Below are 20,369 nucleotides of genomic sequence, written 5' to 3' on the forward strand. Positions count from 1 at the left end.
TGGGTGGCAGATAATAATTTAGCACCTCCTAGTGAAATTTTCTATCAGTTAAACCTCCTTTACCAATGACTTAGCCACTCTGCCCCCATCCTATGTTTATCTCTGCCTATTAAATAAAAAGTATTTTCACTGCACCCCTGACTATAGTAACTTTTACTGACTACAGCAACTTTCTGAGATTTCAAATAGGAAGAAGAAGAAGAAGAGTGTGTCACTCCCTTTCTCACTGTGTCTGACTCCAGAGGTTTGCAGTAGTGTTGGGGGGAAAAAAACTGGGCTTTGGTAATGTAGCCAAGAAGGTGCACAGCAGATCTACCATCTCCACAGAAAACTGTGATAAGTTCTACTCTATCAACACATGACAGAATAATTTAGATGATTCATGTACAGTTGGCCCTCCATATCTATGGTTTCTGCATCCATGGATTCGACCATCCACAGCTTGAAAATATTTTTTTTTAAATCCCAAAAGCAAACCTTGATTTTGCTATTTTATACTATATCAGGACACCATTTTACTACACCATTGTATATAATGGGATTTGAGCATTTATAGATTTTGGGATCCACAGGTGGTCCTGGTACCAAACCCCAGCAGATACCAAGGTCCCACTGTACAATAACTTACTATAGTTGTCTGTTGACATTTCAAAGAACTACCAATTGGTTTGGGGATAGCAAGGAGGGAAGTAGCTTTTTTAAAAAAAGGAAGAAGGAGAAACAGAAGGAATAGGGATTATTTGAATATCTTATTACAGGGAGGCTGCTGAAATTCTAAGCATTATTAATGTTCACTGGTTAGCTCATTAGTGCTACACTGAGAAAATAAACATCTTGGGGGCTTGAGTAAAGGAAAGAAATTAAGGTTAAAATTGCATTAAGAACAATTGGTTTGCTTTCCCCTGTAAAACAATTCATTCTTCAGCTCTAGAAAGCTTGATTGACTTAGGCCTAGAATCTATTTTTATCATTATGGGGTTGTATCTGTCACATCACCTCCTGTATTGACATTGCTGGGGACTTTTCTGTCTGTTAGCTGATAGAGAGACTGGGTCTGATCAAGTGCAAAGCATGCTGACCCACCCTAGTAAGTAACTACATCCTGTCTCCAAATTGAGCTTTTGTTCCAATTTCAGATTTGAGAAACAGACTTCACATTTTTCAGATTAAGTCCTAGCGGAGTAGTCTTTTCTATTAAAATGTCTTCTTTTTTTCAAATGCTGTTGTCTATAAAGAATGCAGCTGGATAGTTCCTTTTCTCAATCAGATGCTGAGAACACTGATTGGGTTCCTTCCTAAAACCAAGGTAAGTTATGCTAATTCATATTCATTCTTTCTGAACAGCTTCAAATGTCTTTTCCCAGTTTTACATTACAAATGCTGGACATGGCAATCTTAACTCTTGCCTCAATCTCCCCTCTGCTCCAGTGAGGTATCTTCACACCAGAATGAAAACAGATAGTAATGTATTGTTACTTTAAAAGAAGGTAAAATGTTGCATTCTCTGGGACACTTCATTTTATTCTGAAGATTTGGTCTGTTCTGCTACATGTTTGTTTTGTGACCCCAAATGTATTTTAAATAACAGTTTAAGGAATTATATATTTCTTTCTTGTTAATTTCCATATTCTCTCCCTAATTTAGCTCTGGAACCGTTCAGATGAATACCTGCAGAAAGCTATTGTCTTCAGGGAGTGATATAGTGATGGGGTGTCACATCACAGGCACAATCTTATTGGTTTCAACTTAAAAAGTTTGGTGTAGCATGGAGCAATAGTTCAGCCATTGGTTGGCCTGTCTTCTGGTCAATTGGTTCAGCCCACCTATGGAGGAGGGACTCACTAAAGCATGAATTAATGATGGTGATGATGATGAGCTCCATTCTCCCTATGGATCAAGGTGGCAAACGACAAATTAAAATACAGCACCAAATACACACAATACAGTTGAAAATGACCAATTAAAAATACATATTCAGTTAAGAAGAGCATTAGCATCAAATAAAAAGAGTAGATACTGAAAATAATCAATTCATATATTTAAAAACATCTGGATAAAAACCAGCTATATCAATCCCCCCTGCCACCAGATCCTTCCCATCCCAGTAGCCAGACTGGTGCAGGAAATTTTCAGCCTGTCTTTTTGGGAAGCTGCTTATGAAGGGGGTGGGGAAGGCATGGTAAGCCTACCTTGCTTACCACATATTTATTTATTTATTTATTTGTGTACTTGGTGAATTTATATCCTATCTTTCTCCCAATACATTATTTTTCAGTGATCAAGCTAAAACATTTATTTACAAAATTAAAAAAATTAAATCACAATGTATTTAAAATGATTAAAAATGAGTTTTAAACAACAATCATAATACATAATATCAGTAAAAAGATTGAAAAAATAGATCCAGCCTGCACACATTAAAAGTTATGACAGTGATAAGGCATGAACTAACATTGGAGGGTGGGGGGGAGTAGAATAAAGGAAATACCTGGATTGTTGTGTACAGGGCAAAAAATGTAAGCTAGCTGCCAATTCAGTCCACTGTTGTTGTTGCTTTACAGCCCCAAGAAGGGGAGAGGACACGAATGGCTGATGTGCTAGAACTGGCAGAGGAAAGGGAGGGATCAAGCTAAGAGACCAAACTGGGCCTGGCTAAATATAAATTAGGTTGACCAGAAAGGTACTTCCCCTCCCATCCTCACAAAATAATAATAATAAAATTCCTTCGCAGTAAAGTGCTGCTCCATTTGGGCCAGCCACGTTGTTACTTGGTCTGAGGATCAGGGTGAAAATTCCTACCATGTTGTGTGTCCAGAAAGAACTCTTAGGAAGCCAGGATGGATCACTGGTGGAAATGGAAACCTTCCTCCTACTCTCTGAGGCAGAATGGCAGCACAAATACCCCTCCCCTCTGGTAAAAAAAAGTATGCAGCCTCAGAGCTGAAAGGATATCAGTTCTTAAATTATAACTGTATTAACTGGAGCCCTGGTGGCGCAGTGGTTAAATGCCTGTACTGCAGCCATTCACTCGAAACCACAAGGTTGCGAGTTCAAGACCAGCAAAAGGGCCCAAGCTCGACTCAGGCTTGCATCCTTCCGAGGTCGCTAAAATGAGTACCCAGACTGTTGGGGGCAAATTAGCTTACTTGCTAATTAGCTTACTTGCTGTTCACCGCTATGATCTTTGGAATAGCGGTATATAAATAAATCAAATTAAATTAAATTAATTAAAATCATATCTCTTTAAGGGGTGAAACCGCCATTACTCTCCTTTTATTGCCTGTGTCCTCTTCCCTCCTTGCCTATTGGTTTTCCACAAAAGATCCTTCATATGTGGCTTTAATTTGCATGCATGTAATGAATATACCTTCAACTCTTTAGACACAACATTTACAATGGGGCAGAAAAATCAGCTCTGATTTACTGCTCTTTTCCCCAAAGAATGAGCATTTCAGACACTACATCTAATGAATGGAGGGATGAATCCAGACAGTTTTGGGAATGGAAATCCATCTTGAGTAGTGTAGAGAGCAAAGGCTGCAGTGCAGAATCCTCTTCTGCTGAAGCAATCTCAATAAAATCTTGTTGACATCCATGCATTTCCTCTAGAGTAAATGTTGTATGGATTGCAGTCAAAGAGTCTGGATCAGGATTTATTGTTCACAATGGTGTCTACCCGACTAAGAAATTTACGGGAAGAGGCTTAACAAAGTACACAGTTATCGGTAAGCCCAGATTTTATCTGGACAAAAAGATATTTTGGTAATAAATGAATGGCTTTTCAGTTTGCAGCATCGAATGATTTGTTAGCTTGCAGGAAAGTAACTTGCAAGTGGTTTAATTTATCTTCTTGGCAGACATTCAGTTCAGGGACGTATTGGGCATGTGCTTTAGAATGTGCAGACACTATCTATATGGAACATGATCACATAAAATGATATATTTTTTGTATATTTTAGATTTCTAATGATGGATTCCAGTACAGTAATTCAAAAGTTCTGACCTTGTACAACGGAGTCTGCCAGGACTGCAAATTCCATCAAAATGGGCTTTGTAAATTAAAGGTAATTTCAAAGCACTTAGAGGTTTAATACAGAGCATCCATCTTTTTCTTAACCCTCCAGCTTCCTTGGCTTGGCTGTGCAGCTTGTTTGACAAGCCTCAGAGAAGCAAATGTGTTTATTGATCAGCTGGAAAGCTAAATATATTTTCTTCCATTCACTTGTAAATTTTGCCCTTTCTCAATATAAACAGCCAGGAAACCACACATTGTACATAAAAATGTATCTTCCAAATGTAATATTTTATATGCACACAGAATTTAGCACCTCTGTGCTGGAAATGTTCATGAAAGTAAATGAAACCAGGGAAATAAAAAGAGGTTCTGTGATTATCTCTGATAAAGCTTCTTTCACACTCAGAAGATTCCTGTTTATGTAGAACCTTTGCTAGGGAGACCTGCCTCTGCGCCTCTGCAAGCAACTCATCTTTCTAATGTATGGTGTTCTCTCAGATTTACTGAAAGTGTTGGGAAAATACTACTCTTCCATCTTCTGCATCCATTTTCTTCAAGTATACAGTAGATGCACTTGCCAGAGTTAAAAGGAACCAGTGATCATGGCTGGAATCCCATGAGTTAGTCCAAACTAGAGCAAATCCAATGAATCAGTTGTTGAATGGTGAGTCAGCACATAGGTGAATCCAGTCACTTATGGGTGTTAACTTGACTGGGGAGTGGCAACAGGATTTAAGCCCATATAAATGTTTGCACCTGTTCTATACATGGTTGCCAGAGTGAAAACTGGAGAGGGCTCTCTCCCTTTAATGACTGTATAGATGGGATGTTTCAGCAGGCACTGCTTATGATGAAGCCCAGTAACATGCCACACCTGCTGAAATTCCCTCTTTTACGCAAGTGTAAAAGGGACAGAAGCCCTGTCCAGTTTTCACAATGGCAACCCTAATTCTATAGTGGTTTTGTAACACGGAGGTAGGATTTAACTGTGTTTTGGAAACTAATTGTGACAGGCATTGTCACCATCTCTTCTCTTTCTGTGCACTCTGATAAGATTGTTAGTTTAGGTGATGTCATTTAGTCATGACTTTAGCTTGCATGGTTCTACACATACCACAACATACAGAAAGCTGCTGCCTAATATGTAATTATTTAATTATTGCTTAATGGTAGACCATATGCTTTGCATATGAAGGTGCCAGCTCCTTATGTAAGTTTTCCTGTCCAGGAGTATGCTTCGCTTGGTGCAGCTCCTTCAGGAACAGGAACTTCAGCACAACAACTATAATGGGTTTATCACTCCTGGACCTGGATTTTTTGACTGGGCATTTCCCTTTGGGTGCCCTGAATCCCTTCGGAGTTTATCAGACAAGGGAAATTGGAAGTATAATCCAATGGCAATCTGAAGGCAATTATGGGGTTTAATGTTATTGCATGATAGACGACCACATGCAATTTTGAGCAATGGGAAGTCAGTCCGAACGCAATCATGGGGTTTCACGTTATTGCGTGAGAGGTGATCACATGCAATTTCAGGCAATGGCAAGCTATTTTTGGGCAATGGGAGGTCAGTTTGAACACAATTCAAATTCACGTATATTCGCTGAACTAGCGAATTTATATAATAATAATAATAATTTGTTTTATTTATATACCGCTATTCCAAAGATCATAGCGGTGAACAGCAAGTAAGCTAATTAGCAAGTAAGCTAATTTGCCCCCAACAGTCTGGGTACTCATTTTAGCGACCTCGGAAGGATGCAAGCCTGACTCGAGCTTGGGCCCTTTTTCTGGTCTTGAACTCACAACCTTGTGGTTTTGAGTGAACGGCTGCAGTACAGGCATTTAACCACTGCGCCACCAGGGCTCCTAACATGAATGTGTTGTGGCCCCACTTTCTTTTCATTCGAAATTAAGAGAAATTCCTCCTGTGTGATAAACTTCTTCCTAGAATCCATACTGGATCCCATATTGTTATCCTAGCCCAAATCTGGGTCTGTTTGCCTGATGTGCCCTTTGCTGCCCAACTCATTGAATAACGAGACCAGACACAGAGAACTGGATTATAAAAATGGGCAACTTTATTAAATTCAACCTATTTAACTTTAATTTCTTCAAGAACTGCAAAAACTAGAGGGGAGAACCTTGTGTAGGAACAGCTTGTGGGTGGTCTGCTCCAAGAACAATTCCCCAGCTTCCAAAGGGCAAAAACATCTGAGCCCCAAGGGCAATCCAGAAGTGGGTTGCTCCCCAGCCGGCCCACATCTGGAAGGCCAACCCAAGACTCCCCCACTTAACTCGCAAGACTAAATTGAGGGTTTAAATCTCAGGCCAGCCCTGAGGCAAGTCTCTTTTCCTTCGTGTTTAGTCACCAGACGTAAACCTCAGTTCCAGAGACCCACCTTCACCCTTTAGGAGGGTGTTGAGGTGTTCACCAAAACCTCTATCTCTCCCTGCCTATGCCATGAAATCTATTTATGACCACATCCAAAGCCAGATGTCTGATTCCCCAATTAACAGTGCAGGGTAGGTAAAAAAAAAAAAAAAAAAAAAAAAAAAACCCTTCTAAAAAGGGGGAGAAAATTCCTATGCAGCCCCAAGGCAACCAGAATTAATCTCACACTGTTGTTGAGGCGGGAGGGTGGGACAGTGTTTTTTCAACTGACAGAGAGTTAAGGGCGGGCGGGTGAACTTTAAATAGGCTTAGCTCTGCCCCCTCCCTGTCTAACTGCTAGTCAGAGCGCACCGCTTTTCTTTAAATTTCTGGTCTCTCCAATGGGAGACCAGGAAAGCCTCCCAAGACCAATGGGTCAGGAGAAGTATTGCACATAATAAAGAACACACCAGGGTAGAGATCCAAAGCTTTATTCTCCTGTGCAGTAAAAATTTCCAAAGTGAGCACACAAACACAGCTGGCATTCTAAGTTTTAATACACAAAGAACAAAGGGAAGTGGAGGAACAAACTTGTCATCATCGCATCACTACTACCTCACAATGTACAGGCCAGATGTTTTTCCTATACACATAGCTTGTTTCACATACTGCCATTCTATAATAAGCTGTGGAGATTCTACTTCACTTACTGAATCTTCACCTCTGGGTGTGATTTTTACCATGTTAATGAGAATTAGGTGTTTTCAGGTCTAAATATCTATAATAATACCCCACTCCTTGCTAAGGGGACAAAGTCCAGGGTAGATCAACAGAAAAGGCTTTTGTTTGTGGGGAAAGGACTAAGCTAGGCCTCTGCAGTCAGCAAAATGGGTTTTGAAACCATGTCTCAACAGGGAACAGACTACAAAGGTGTGCAGGGAGAAGCCTAGAAAAGTCTACCAGAACTAAATTGCCTACCAAATTAAGACACACAGTAATGGCGGCGCAAGACCCAAAAGTAATGGGCCAAAAAAGATCTATTCAGGCCCATTGGAGCCTAATAAATCACAAACCACAGTGGTGGGGCTTGACGCAGCTCAACAAGGCCAAGAAAGATCTGTTAGTACCACAAAAATGGCCCCCAAATTGTGCAGCACAGCCTGAATTGGCTAATTAAGGCCCAATGGAGGAGACAGAGGTGATCATAGCAGTAATAGCTAGGGAGACACAATACCTGTACAAGCACAAAAACATTTCCCCACCCATTCCTCCTGGGAAGCACCTGCTCCATCCCTCCACATGCACAATCACGCCAAAAAAACAATCACCTCTGCTAATTCTAAACACACACAGTCTGCCCTGGCATTGCCCATCTCAAACCCCAAGTAGCGAGGTGATGAAACAAAATAAACAACCCCCTTTCCCTGGGGCCTCCATGAAAATCTGAAATGAAAATCCTGCACAAATAAATAAAGCCATGATCCCAAACAAACAAACACTAATGGGGAAAGAGCAGAAAGCTAAATTCTCTGCACTGTCCCTACAAGCCACACACCCATAACTACAAACACAATGCAATCTTTCAACGTCATGCACAATTCAATGTTTGTTCCTTGGTACCACATTGTGAAGATACAAAGAGGCACATGAAGGGGTTGGCAGGCATTAAATAGCCTCTGGCTCTACCAAACAAGATGCAGCACTCAGGCACAGTGCGCCTCATGTGTGAAGCTCTGGTCTCTATCCCCAGACACCATCAAATGCATACCCTTCCACACATTGCTGTTTGCCACACAAGTCCAAGTATGCATTTTTAAAAAAAGTTAGCTAATACACTTCCCTTAACATGAATATTAAACTCTACAGGTCCAAGTGCCACGTTTTAGACTTTGAAAGAGTATGTTGTTTACTTAGATCATTGTTTCCTGGAAAGCTATCTTTGTTTTGGCAGAGATAGTTACTTGCAATAAAGGTGCCTGAAGTTTCTGTTTCACTGTTGAAGAAGATTATTCCATCATTGGCTAAGAATTTTCTTTGATGCAGGGAAGATATCATCACTCCTTCTTCTGATGTCCATGCTAGTAATACCTAGTTACTAAAAGATTTATTCAGACAAAGAATAGACACAGCATTCCAGAATGAGATTAGCATAATGAAACCCTATTTAGGTCTTATCCTTATCAGTTATCTGAATACATGAGCAGGGCTGGCTGAGTAGCACAAGGTGACCATGTTCAGCCTGGACAGGCAACTTCAAGCAATCAAGGGACTGTAAGGGCCATCTAGTGCAACCCCCTGCCATGCAAGAATACTCAAGTAAAGCATTCCTAAAATATATCCACCCAGCCTCTGTTTAAAAATCTCTAAAGAATGGGAGTCTACCTGAGGCAGCCTATTCCACTCAGGCAGCTCTTACAAACTGAAGAGTTCTTCCCAATGTTTAGATGGAATCTTTTTTCTCATAATTTGCATTCATTGGTTTGTGTTCTAGTCTCTGGAGCAACAGAAAACAGTTTGCCCCCATCTTCCACATGACATCCCTCCAGATATTTAGAGATAGCTTGAATAGCCTAGGAACTAATCTGTCACCTCTGACACTATAACACAGGCTGCACCACACTGCAGAATACCAGGTTCCTTTACAATCAAACCAGAATTGGTTGCAGGTCTACTTCCAGTTCCATTTTTTTTAACCTTTTGTGAAATTCACAGGCCTGCACTCCATTTACCACAAAATGGTAAATACATTTTTAAAAGGAAAAATGTGTTTATGCAGCTCCTGTGATTAGGAGTCCAGCCTTATTGAAATTCCTGAACATGGGAGCTCTATTATTGCAATCAATTGCAATATAGCTGGTGCCAGCTATACCTGTGGCCCTCAACTACTCCAGACTTCCTTTTTTTCTGTATGAAAAAATGCACCTTTTAAATAAACTGTATTCTCCTTCATCTAAAAAGCAGCTCATTTTTCAAATACCCACTCCTGTTCATTTTGATAGCCCGAGGAAGGTTGCAGAAAGAGATAATTAACCCTCAAACCCATGACAGTTGGTCACCCAGATGCAGGGAGAAGGTTAGGAAAAGTTTGGGGTGGTATTTTGGCATGATCTTTACAGCTGTGGATGTGGATGTTCTGAGGGAATTACTGGAGATGATCAGATGGAGGATAAGGATGGAAGCAAAACAGATTGCTCCTATCCCATTTGTGTGATTGGGGAAAAGATTATCACACACTGTGTGCTTATGTCATTCTTCTCCTGTTCGTGCAGTGTAATGGCCCCTTCATTTCGTATTGGCCATTACATTTCACGGATGGGAGAGGTGCATGATGTGTGATCATCTTTCTCTCGATTTCATAAATGGAACGAGATAAGGACAGGAGCAATCCACTTTGCTCACATGCTTATCCTCTGTCTGATAATCTCTAAAGGCCAGAATGCAGTTGCAATTTCTGTGAAAAGGCAACATTGCTTTGGGAATTAACCAGGAAAAACCTTGAGGAGGAGGAGGAGGAGGACAACAACAACAGCAACAACAAATAGTCCTGGAATCTAAAGTAGAGCCTGGAAAAATTACTTCTTGGAATATGCTGGCTATGCAGATTCCAGGAACCATAGTCTCTTTTTTAAAAAACACCTTTTCCAAGCTCTGGCCAAATTGGGCACAAACCAATAATTTAGAAGCACAGAATTCCCCCACACTATGATTAAAGATTTGTGTTCTTAGAAGGAGACATATGGCAGCTTTACAGCTTGACAAATGGCTTCCAAGCAGATTGACAGTTTTAAAAACGTAAATAAATGTAGAATAAAGCACCATTTTGAAACGCTTAGGCACCAATTTTGCATCACATAGGACAGCAAACAAAGCTTTCCAGTGGGAAAAAAGAAGGGTCTAATTGTCATACCAAATTTTAGAGATTATCCCCTTAGTGAAGCCCAGTTTCAGCAGGACCAATAATTAATCACAGTAATAACAGGTGTCTGGTATTAATGATCTTGTATAGCATGCCCAGACTTCTTGTCGAATTTTTGTGGCAGTGGCATTGCCCAGCAGCCTGAGATAAGACTTCGTAACTACAAGAACCTGACAAAGAAGTTGGCTAAGCCAGTGTCCTTTCAGCTATTTTTAAGATACACTTGTATTATTTCCCTAGGGAACAGAGTGCCAGCATTTAAATTGCTGTCATTTCATTATTCCTAGAGCAGAGTATTTTGTGGTATCTCAAACCAATTATTAGCTGTTAATTTGTCCTTTTTTTCCTTCCCACCTGGCAGGAAAATGCTTGCATTATAGAAGGACTGTGCTTTGCAAAAGATGACTCAAGCATTACCAGCCCTTGCCTTCTGTGTGACCCTGCAGTTTCTCAATTCACCTGGTCCTTCAATTAAAGTAAGCTGGACAGACACCAGACAATTAGCAGGCATTTAGAGTTAGGAACATGAATGCACACTGCTTTTTTGTGTTATTTTAATATTTTATTTTATTTTATTTGTAAGGGGGGTATTTTTGGGCAGGACTTGCACATTCTAAGCATTTCTGTAATTTCTGTAACATTGTTGGTAATTTTCTTCCAAACAGACAATTTCTCACAAACAGGAGTACTACAGAGAAAAGTAGGACTTCAGTAGAGTACTCAGCTATTGCTTTATTCTTTCCCAGAACTATTACAAAAGTAATTTGCAAATCACTGAAGGTCTCATCTTCCAGCTGCATCCAAACCTGACAAAACACATTCCAGATGCAGACTATAATTACTACCTGCGTATATAGGAGTAGCACTGCAAACCTGGTCTTTAGAAGAGTGATCCCCATCTAAAAGAGATAAATGGTAGGGCAACTTGTCCAATGGCTCCCTCATACATCCACTGTTATCAACACCATCTTTTTTGGAATGCAATCCCAACAATTCCCCCACCAACACCTGTGCCCATTCCATAAGTATTCATTCAAGGATCAGATTGTACACTATGGGTTATCCTTATATTTAAGAGGCATATTAACAGACATTCTCATTTTCAGCTAGCCTTTGATCCTTAATCCATTCCAGGAGCATGATTACTTTATACTTCAATTTGTGCATAAATAAAATTTTATTGAATCGAAGTTTTAAAATTCTACTGCAAATCATGGCAAGAATTGTTTTCAATGGAAAGTTTAGATGTAGTCGTATAGCAACAAAATCTAAATATATACCTATAAAAGCCTTCCTGAAGACGATAATCAAATTTTGAGTAAGTTTATTTTTCTGTTTTGTTAGAGTTGAGGCTAAACATAAATTAAACAAAAATGAGAGAGACTAACTTTAGCATCTTTTCCAACTGCAGTTTAATATCCACCACAGTTAGTACAAACAAATTAGGATGCTAATCTGCTGCTGCTAAAATATTAAAATGAGTTGTACATATCTCCTTACCACCCATTTGTAGGGAAAGAGCAAGACAGCAATAAGCTTACTTCTGCTCTTTGCCCAGATTACCTGATTACTTGTAGGGATCATTTAGACTCTGTGATTTCAATTAACAATGATGGATTGAAAAGGGCCAACTAAGCTATGTGAAGAACAGCCCACTAGGAGTAAATTTGATGATTTATATGATGTCTTAATTCCTGCACCCTCTAAAGTATATATTATTCTTCCCTAAATCACCAACCCATATTCTAATTAAATGACAATATTCAGTAAATGCTTACATTTGGGATAAGCCACAAACTGGGTGGATTTGAAAGCTCCATAAATTAGGTACCATATGATCCTTGCTGCATTTTCTTATTTTATTTAGACAACCTGCTGCCTGTGTTTCATGCCCCCTCTGATCAGCTTCTGACATTTGAAGGAGAGAATTTTGTTTACTAGCTTCTAGCGGTGGATCCTGAGAAATCAGCAGTGCTGTTTACTTTAGAAAGTGGTCCTCCAGAAGCCTGGCTCTCACCTGCTGGCCTCCTCATCTGGAAAGCTGGCTTTGGGGAATCAGAGAGCTTTGAATTCACAGTGTCTGATGAATGCAATGCCCAAAGCAGACACACCATTCAGGTAGGGAAGAAATTCTCCTGCAGACGGGTGTGTCTGGCTCTTGGTTGCTTCCATTATGGCAAATAATTTGTTACTGTCTTTAAAAAGCTAAGACTTCAGCTATTTTCAAGTAAGTGCATATTATACAACATGACAGTAATGATCAATTAATCTAATAAATATCTTAGCGAACGTAAAACCCATATATACAATGAACAAGAGAGGGTACTATCGATTGCTGTCTGAAAGAACACTTTTGCCGAGCCTGTTAATGGTTCATTAATCTGCTTTAAAATTCACTGTGTGCATTTGGATCTTTGAAGAAAAGCACATAACAACATAAAAGACCAGGTTTTAGCCATAAAGGGGAGATGATAATTCATTTGCAATGATATTTTTAGAGGCTCCCATGCTCTTATGTCATTACTCCACAGCCTTGGTTTTTTGGCAGCGCTTCTTTTCTGCTTTGTCTTTATTTCAAGGTGTTCCATTAATTCTACAATAGCATGGGCTAATAAGGTAAATGTGGAGGAGGAAAAAAATTACAACTAGAAGGGTCGGGATAACAATGGGAATTGTTAAAGAGCCTGGTAAGAAATCTGTGCAGAATAAATGTTCACTCAAACTGCTAGATATAGGCTAAAATCCCATTGGCACCCCATACCCATAGATGCATGTTTTTCAGGATCAAATAGCAGTATTGTGGGAAGGTAGACAAAATCTGCTGGCTCCAGGCAATTCTACAATGCCTCCAGAGCAGCTGTACCTGTGGCATTTTTATTCCGGCTGCTACTGCCTTCATTGTGGTGTTACAGTAACATTAGTGCATTACCAAATTCCCAACCACAAAGGTATGTGGCACCTTCCTCCAAACCCTTGTACTGGGACTCTGGGAGACCAAGGTTTGAATCCCCAAGGAAGACCACTGGGTTACCCTGGGCAAGTCATATGAAGAAGTCCTGGTGGCGCAGTGGTTAATTGCTTGTATTGCAGCCACAAGTTTGTGAGTTCAATCCCAGGGCTCCAAGGTTGACCCAGCCTTCCATCCTTTCGTAGTTCTGTAAAATGAGTACTCAGCTTTTTGGGAGCAATTGACTTACAAATTGTAATTCATTTAGAGAGTGCTGAGTTCACTGATAAGTGGAATAGAAATCTAAATGCTATAGCTATTATTATATACTCTCAGTGCACTCACCATCTGGGAATCACCGGGAAAACGTTAGGGAAGTGTATATGTGTGTAATCCTGAAGCGCTTCCCCAGCAAGATGGAATTGTCAGCATCCCTCTAGCGTTACTGAATCATTCAGGGAGAGTGAATTTCCTATCAATGATAATTTTTCATTGATAGGAAATGCACTCTCCCTGAACAATTCAGTAACAATAGAGGGATGCTGATGATTCCATCATGCTAGGGAAGCACTTCAGGGATACATACATGCACGCTTCCCTAACATTTCCCCAGAGATTCCCAGATGGTGAGTCCATTTGTGATAATCCTCAGTGTCAGAGGAAGGCAATGGTAAACCCACTCTGAACAATCTTGCCGAGGAAATCCATTGACTGGTTTGCCATAAGTCAGAAGTAACTACAAAGCACACAACAATAACCCACAATTCGCCTGGAGATGTGTGGGAAAAATAGGGTTAGCTTAATGGTACAGTTAGGCCAAACTAGACTTTATGCCAAATGTGCATCAGCCATTGAAAATCACAAACACATGACTTGTGCTCCCCATCTCCTTTAATTGTTTAGACATTTGTGGCATCCTGATGTTTCATGTCTATGGTTATGAAATAGGGAGGGGGAAATACAGAATGTGGTAACATTGGGAAATGGTTCGGTACCATTGGACTAGTTAGGTATTATGAAGGCAGAAATTTAGACTTCCAGTTTTCAGTGGCAGAATTGCATTTCTCATGTTATGTTGCTTGACCCTGAATATGGCTCAATAACTTTCCAGGTGACATAGTCTAGACTCTCTGTATTTCTGTAGGCTGGAGCTACAAGCTGCCATCACATACAACCCTAAATAATTATATCTGAAAATAGCTGTTTCATTGCTTTAAAATAATGGTTTGGGGAGTACAGATACTCTATCCTTCCTTTTCAGTTAAAGTGACAGAGCCTTTCAACATAGTTTAATGACCAAAGAAAGCAAAAGAAGTATTGCCCCCGTTTTTGTCTTTTCTAGATTTCAGTGAAGCCTTGTTGTTTCTTAAATAGTGGAACATGTTTCACCAATGTTAACTTTCATCTTGGTGAATACCTGTGCATATGTCCCAATGGATTTGAAGGAGAACATTGTTGAAATAATTATTGCTGTGTATTGATCCTAAATGAAGCCCATGTGGAATTTGTTCCTGTACTAAAGGAACAGATAACTATGGTGCAGTACAGACCGCCCCTTCAGGGGCAGACTGCACCCACCCTTTTTCTTGCCGGGTTGGGGGCAGGGCAGCCTCACCGGCAGCCCAGAGGCCCCAATCCAGCGCTTTTTGAGACCATGCCCCAGGACACCCCGATAGGCACAGCCATTGGGAAAAGGGGCTACCCAGTCCCTTTCTCCCATGGCTTCGTTCCCATGGCCATCTGGTCAGCGTGTGGGAATGAAGCTTGCGGCACCGCAACCAGGAAATGGCACTGTCATGACGCCACTTCCTGTGTGCCACGTTTGGACCCTCAGACGTGGCACTGGCATCATGGCGGCCTCCATGAAGATGAGAGGCCACCATGATAACACGGCCGCCACGTACTAGGGTTGCGGGACATGCAGACGCTCCACCCCCAGGCAACCCTAGTATGTGGCCAGGCCAGCGCAAAGCACCAGTCTGGACCAGGCCTATATTTTGTAAATGTCCAGAAGGTTGGAAAGGTAAACTGAACCTCTCATTTTGTTCTGGAACTTCCCCATTGCTTTCATGGTTGATCTGGAGACATATCTATTTTGTTATGCCTATCACATGGCTGTTTGACCCAACATCTGAGAATCATATTTTCCACATCATGGGAGTAATGTTTAGAGCCAACTGAAATAACTTTCTTTCTTTCTTTCTTTCTTTCTTTCTTTCTTTCTTTCTTTCTTTCTAATCTCATATGCCCCATTCCCTACTCCCCCCTCCTGCACGGCTTGAAAGAGTTTAGGATCTATACACTGTTTACAATACCTAATATTCAGTTTGTGGGATTTTAGTACATTATTGACTTAATTGTACTCCGTATTGCCTTTAACCTTCTCAAGCAGGATTTCCCAACCCAAATTCCAGGCTTCTACTTTCCTTTCTCCAGTATATTTTAATCTTCTATCTCTAATAATTTCAAACAACAGGTTATCTGCCAAATACTTATCTACCTTGGTGAAGTTCCAATTTTTTACTTTCTTTCCATCTGAATGCTATCACAGTCTGTGTTGCTTTTAATATATTCTTTATTGTTTTCTCTTCATTGTTCTTCAGTCCCTTATTCTTCAAATTTAAAGTTATACATTTCTCTTTGTTCAAATGAACATCCTTGCCTATAATTTTATTAATCTCTCTTATCACTTCACCCCAAAACTTTTGAACACATGGACAATCCCACTTCATATGCATGTAAAAACCCTCGGACCCACCACAGTGCCAACATTTAGCTGATAGATTTTTATTGAAAAGTGCTAATTGGAAAGGGGTCCTGTACCATCACCTATTAATTTCATCTGTTGCTTTTTTATTCTAGTGTGCTTGTTTCTCTTAAACTCTTGTATCCACAATTGTATATTTTCGCTTGTTAAATTTAGATCTCTTTCCCAAACTCCTTTCTAAATGTCTACGATTTTAAACTGATGCTCTAATACTACTCTCTATATAAATCTGATAATACCTTTGCCTTCATTTAGCATTTTTTTGATGATCCTCTCCAATGGTGTTACATTATTTTCTTTCATATTTTTAACTATATCCTTTAACAGGCCAACTGAAATAACTGATTGGCTGTATAAGAAAGAGGGTTTCTTTGCATCTCCACACATTTGATAGCTGTGAATTAGAGACACCCACTACTACAAATGATTCGTATGGCAAGTTATCCTATACACTATAATGGTGTTGTTACAAATCATTTCACAGCTATAGACTGATACTGGAGTTGTCAGAAAACTACCATTCCATCATTATATACAACATCTTTTAACCTCTGGTCTACTGCATTCATCTTCAAATGAAAGCTGAATGATTTGAATATGATTCAAAGGTGGGAACTATATGGAGGCAAAAATGTTCTCATTCCTTAATAGCTCGTCTTGACAATGTCAGAAGTAAGGATCCACAAATTTCATATGTGATCTTACAAGTTTATTTATTAAAATGAAGTCTGGGACACAAAGAACTGACCATTAGTGGACTGTCTGTAATATGATTTTTCTGTTACTTAATTACTGAGGGTGAGCGTTCAAGAGTGATTCTGACATCTGTAATTCTCACTTGTGGCTGAGCAGAGATTTAGAATGAGCTTTTTAGTACAGTAGAAGCATGGCTTTTCTACAGTTTTGCTCAATGTAGAATTAAAATAAATTTCACTTACTATAAAACCATCAATGCTCTACACTTGACCAATATCTTTTTGTTGTTATCATTGTTGTTGTTCACTGCTCTCAAGTTGACTTCATCTCATGGTGACCCTGTGGATGAGACATCTCCAAGAGCCTCCATCCTCAGCCTCTCTACTCAGTTCCAGCAGGTCCAGGCTTGTGGCCTCCCTGATCGAATCTGACCATCTGACATGTAGTCTTCCTCTCTTTCTACTGCCTTCCACCTTTCCTAGCATCATTGCCTTTTCTAATGATTCATTTCCCCCCATGATGTGCCAAAGTACAACAGTCTTAATTTAGGGGTGAAGCAGATGGGCGGGTAGGAGTGGCCTCTGACTGCTCTAGCCATGATCAGGCCATGATTGGCTCAAGACCACAACAACCAGACAACCCACTCTCAAAACAGGCTGCCACTGCAGTCCCATATGAGCTGTTGGCAGGAGCAGTTTTTAACGTGCTTTCTTCTTTGATGGCCTCAGAGTGGGTTCCAGCCACTTCGGTGGCATACATCATCTGCACTTCATGCCCCCAATGTGGATGGAAGTGCTCGTTTTGGCCCTTCTGTTTTGGGATTTAACCATCCTGGATTCCAAGGATAGTTGGGGCTTGATTTGTCCTAGAATCCATTTGTTTGTCTTCCTCGCTATCCATGGAATCCTCAGTACTCCTCTTCAGCATCACATCTCAGTTGAGCTGATTTTCTTTCTATCAGTTTTTTTCACTGTCCAGGTCTGTGCATAGTGATATGGAATACAATGGCTTGAATTATCCTCACTTTAGTGTTCTGAGTTATGCCTTTGCACTTTATGATCTTCTCCAGTTCTTTCATAGCTGTTCTGACCAGTCCTAGTCTTTTTATTTCTTGACTACAGTCTCTGTTCTGACTAATGTTTGATCCAAGGCGTGAGAAATCTTTAATCTCCTTGACCTTTTTCAGTAATTGCTTCAGGTCTTTGTTGGTTTCTGCTAGTAGTATTGTGTCATCTATATATCTTAGATTACTAAAGTTCCTTCCTCCAATTTTCACTCCTCCTGATCCCAGCCTGCTCAATATATGATATTTTCTGCAAATAGATTGAATAAATAGGATGATAGTATACAGTCTTGCCTAACCCCTTTGCCAACTGGGAATAATTCTGTTTCTCTTTATTCAGTTCTGATGAATACAATACAAGACAAATGTACTGACATTCCCATTTCTTTGAAAGCATTCTATAGCTTTTCATGATCTATGAAATCAAATGCTTTGTTGTAGTCAATGAAACACGTAAAATTTCTTTTGGAAATCTCTGGTGCGTGCCATTATCCATATGTTTGCAATGTGATCCCTAGTGCCTCTTCTTTTTCTGAATCCATTTTGCACCCCTGGGACTACTTGTTCCATGTGTGGTGGGAGGTTTTGCTGCAGAATTTTGAGCATGACTTTGCTTGCATGGGAAATTAGTGTGATGGTCCTGTAGTTGCTGCAATTTTTGTGTCTCTTTTTGTGTATAGAAGTGTATACACAAAATGTATCCCTCTCTACAGCCTTTTAATAAAAAATCTACATTTAGCTAACGTCCCTTCTAATCATGATGGAAAGCCTCTTGTTGGAAGATTCCAAACCGTTTATTGCTTCTTGTTGGTACTATTCAGGATTAGGGGTAGGGAGTGACAAGATTAGTAAGAGTAGTCTCTGATTTTCCAGTTGAATTTCCAGTCTAAATTACCATTACTTCTCTTTCCTGTGGGAGGACCTTCAATTTCTCATTAGAGAGGTTATTCCATGTGCAAATCAGAGGTTATTACTCACTGATATATTTAATTCAATTCATTACTTAGGAGGTGAAACAGATTTCTGACATATTTTTGTTGTGTCCTTTTATTCCTTTCCAACCTAAGGCAAACCTAACACAAAGTTTTCTTGCAAGATTCATTCACAGGAGGTTTCCCTTTGCTTTCCTCTGGGAATGATAATGACTTGCCCAAGCTCACCCAGTGGGTTTCCACAGATGAGCAAAGATTCGGACGCTGGTCTCCAGAGTTGTACTGTAGTACAAAACTCAAACCATTACATCAAGCTGGCTCCTTCTGACATATATCCATCTCTAAAAAGAGATCTTCAGTATGCCAATTGACATTCTTGGAGAAGCCTTACTTAATACATCCAAGTCCTCTAATGACATATGATCTTGCATTAATCTTGGTAGCAAACCCATTGACTGTTCCAAGGATTTAATGAAAATTGAAGGGAATACAGGATATGAGGAATGTTGGTATTTAAACAAAATGGGAAGAAATTTTTTGAGATAGAAGAAAACAGATGAAAACAACATATCTTATTTTTCTACCAGTGGTAACAAAGACATTATTAAAAGATGGGTCTTTCTTTTCAGTTTATTCTTGAGTTTCTAGCTGCCTCTGCTCCCATCTTTTCTTTTCACTGTATCCCTTCCCATCATATTATGTTTATCTTTCTGTGGTATTCTTTGCCTCTTGTTATGAGTAAAAGCAATTTACATTCACCTTTAGGAAATGCCCTTTTCCTTTTCAGTTGAAGAATGATGCAGTAATGTCCGTAAAAGCAGCAGAAGAAAGGGTAGAAAATAACTATTTCAGGAAGTAGTCCACAGGTTTAGGTATTCTTGAGAATCTCTCTGCCTGTGTTCATTCTTGATTTGTACCCAGGTAAAGGTGTCCTGCAAAATCAACGGTAGGATAAATCTTGTGAGCCACCTTGGGTCCCTTTCTGGGAGAAAGGCATCATAAACATGAAATAAATAAAATAAATTATACATTTCTACTTCAGTAGAAGTCAGCCCATGTGATATAGTGGTTTAAGCATTGAACTATGGACCTTACCACACAGGGCACAGAAGTAGGGTCAGTTCGCATTGGTCGATGCGTATTCACGTTATATCGCATCGGTCAATACGTATTCTGAGCTCACAGGTGTGAAACACCAATGCGATATAACGCGAATACGCATTGACCAATGCAAACTGACCCTACTTCTGTGCCCTGTATGGTAAGGTCCTATGACTCAGACCAGCATTTGAATCCCAGCTCAGCCATGTAAATCCACTGGGTGACTTTGGGCAAGTCACACTCTTTCAGCCTCAGGATGGCAATGGTAACCCCCTTCTGAATAAACATGCCAAGAAACCCCTGTAATAGATTCACATTAGGGTCACCATAAGTCAGAAATGGAGGCAGACAACAACACATTTTGTGTGAATTATTTTTTTTTTTCTAGCAAGCAGAGTATATTCTAATTCTCCACCTCTCTCTCTCTCACACACACACACACACACACATTAAAGCATTTGGAGTGGGGTACCATGATGGCTCCAATCAAACAGGAAAAAGGCAATCCCAAGTCAAAATATGATTTTTAAAAAATCAAGCTCTATGTGAACCCTGTTC

General features: G+C 40.0%; 1 pseudogene; it reads left to right on the plus strand.

Moving 5' to 3' along the window:
- Positions 1-20,369, plus strand: part of LOC149313892 (von Willebrand factor D and EGF domain-containing protein-like) — a 349,914-nt pseudogene that overhangs the window by 202,863 nt on the left and 126,682 nt on the right.

Source organism: Sceloporus occidentalis, unplaced genomic scaffold (genome assembly GCF_023333645.1).
Source record: "Sceloporus occidentalis isolate IW3139 unplaced genomic scaffold, rSceOcc1.0.p SCAF_4, whole genome shotgun sequence".
In the NCBI taxonomy this organism is placed as follows: domain Eukaryota; kingdom Metazoa; phylum Chordata; class Lepidosauria; order Squamata; family Phrynosomatidae; genus Sceloporus; species Sceloporus occidentalis.